This window comes from Neomonachus schauinslandi, chromosome 13, assembly GCF_002201575.2.
Source record: "Neomonachus schauinslandi chromosome 13, ASM220157v2, whole genome shotgun sequence".
Lineage (NCBI taxonomy): Eukaryota > Metazoa > Chordata > Mammalia > Carnivora > Phocidae > Neomonachus > Neomonachus schauinslandi.
The window spans coordinates 55405422-55408233 of record NC_058415.1 but is presented as its reverse complement, the minus strand read 5'-3'; positions in this window follow the sequence as shown (position 1 = coordinate 55408233).

Here is a 2812-nt window from a genome sequence, read left to right as displayed (position 1 = left end):
TCACTTTCTTTCATATGTAACCAAGAAATTCCTCTTTTTTTTTTTTTTTAATCAGGTATGACTGTTATTCCCAAGGTCGGGGTTTGCCTATAGTATTATACTCTTCAGAGTGGACTTATTTATTTTATTCTCTAAGAAAAATTCTAATGAATAATTTTTCTTGTTCACAGCATTACATATAAATTACCAAAAATTGACTCTAGAAGGGATGGCAAACTTGGCTAGTGCAATAATCATGCAAGTAATAGGAAAAGTTATCAAAGAATTAGATCCAAAAATGTCAACTCAGGTGATTTTTGAATTTATTTATTTATATGATTTTATTTATTTATTTGAGAGAGAGATAGCAAGAGAGAGCGCAAGCAGAGGGTGGGGAGAGGGAGAAGCAGGCTCCCCCCACTCCAGCAGGGAGTTTGACATTGGGCCTGATCATGACCTGAGCTGAAGGTAGATGCTTAATGGACTGAGCCACCCAGGTGCCCCTGATTTTGAATTTAAATGGACTTTTTATTATGGAAAATATAATCATATGAAAAAGTAAAAAGAATTATAAATGAACCCCATGTACCTATGACCCAGACTCTCCAAGTATAAAGTCTTGGACATTATTGTTTTTACTACATCCTCACCTAATTCTTCCCACACCTGGTAATTTGGAAGCAAATACCTGACTTTATACAATTTCATGTATCATATATTTTATTTTAAAAATGTAACCACAATATCATCATTATATTAACAAAGTTAACAATACACTAATCCCAAAATATCATAAAATATGCTGCCTATATTCAAATTTCCCCGATCATCTTATAAAATTTTTAAATAATTTGTTTGTTTAAATTGGGCCTATTACCCTTTCTCTGTTAATTTACAGATATACACATTGTCTTTTTTTCTTGCAATTGATTTGTTGAAGAAATAATTGTCCTGTAGTGTTCTACCACCTGGATTTTGCTAATTGCATCTCCTTGGTGTCATTTAATATGTTCTTCTATCCTCTGCAAATAGGTATATGTATTTTGAAGCTTGATTAGATTATGCTTTTGTGTTTTGCACAAGAATACTTCATAGATGATGTTGTATACTTTTATTAGGACTCACATAACACCTTGTTTTCTCTTTCTCTTTTTTTTTTTTGATGTTAGCAGATATTGATGATCATTTCCTAGACTCACTAATCATTAGGAGATGGAAATGAAGATGTTCTAATAGAATATCTTCAAGTTGGCTCCTGAGTCTTTTTTTTTGACATAACCTAGCTGTCTTTGATAGCTTCCTTGCTTTCTGGTATAAGCATATACCAGAATATATAATCCCTTATAATAAGAGATTCCTCATTCACTTTGTATATTTTCTGTCCCAGACCTAGAACCTGATTCCTGTTACTGGGAAATGGTATTTAGAGACATAATCTGTGCCCTAGGGATGCTCATGGCTGTGGAGTTGGTCTTTGTAGAAACAATGTCTTTTCAGTGGATGGAGTTTTTGCTTATAAAATACATCCTTTAAAAATTTTTAATTTTATTTATGAATATGATTTATAATTATGTAAATTATTTTTAGTTTCAAAGTTGTGATATTGTGATTTGAGATGAGGAATATGTATTTGGTCTTTGTCCAACTTTTGGCACAGAGCTCCTAAGACCCGTGGAATTTACTGAATGATAAGAGCAATAAAGGTGTCTTTTGTTATGTTAATGAGGCAGCTTTTGGCAAGCATCTAAGGCTGGCGGCTGGTTGCCAGAGGAGCCAACGGTGTGATTAGGGTTGGAACTCTCAGGCCTGGGAGCTGAAGAGGGACTGGAGGTTGAATCAATTGCTAGGAGTGATTTAAGCAGTCATGCCTGTGTAACGTAGCCTCTATAAAACCCCAAAGGACAGGGTTCGGAGATCTTCAGACTTGGTGAAATGTGGAGATTTGGGAAGAGTGGTGTGTCTGGAGAGGGCATGGAAGCTCTGCACCCTTTCCCCATAACTTGGTCTATGCTTTCTTCCATCTGGCCCTTCCTGAGTTAATATCCTTTATAATAAACCAGTGATCTCGTAAGTAAAATGTTTCTCTGAGTTGTATGTGCTCTAGCAAGAAGGGGGTTGTTAGAACCTCCACTCTATGTAGCTTGTCAGAAGCACAGGTGACAACCTGGACTTGTGACTAGCATCTGAAATGCGGATGGGGGACAGTCTTGTTGGAATCAGCCCTCAACCTGTGAGATTTGATGCTTTCTTCAGGTGGTTAGTGTCAGAATTGATTTAAATTGTGGGATACCCAGCTGTTGTCTGAGAATTGCTTGCTGGTGTGGGAAGCCCCGCTCCCCAGTTACCACACACACACCCCCACGTTGAAATTGGTACCAGAATCTTTCAAAGTCAAATCTATAAAACAAAGTATATTCAGAGAAGTCTAGCTTCTTCTTTTTTTTTTTTTTAAGATTTTATTTATTTATCAGAGAGAGAGAGAGACAGAGGCAGGCAGAGGGAGAAGCAGGCTCCTTGCTGAGCAAGGAGCCCGATGTGGGACTCGATTCCAGGACCCTGGGATCATGACCTGAGCCGAAGGCAGAGGCTTAACCGACTGAGCCACCCAGGTGTCCCGAGAAGTCTAGCTTCTATCCCAGTCTTCTTCATCCTATTCTTTCCTACCTCTTATGTATTTTTTTTTTTAAGATTTTATTTATTTATTTGAGAGAGTGAGCAAGAGGGAGCACAAGCTGAGGGGAGGGGAAGTGGGCAGACTCCCCACTAAGCAGGGAGCCCTTTGTGGGACCCAATCCCAGAACTGTGGGATCATGACCTGAGCTGAAGGCAGATG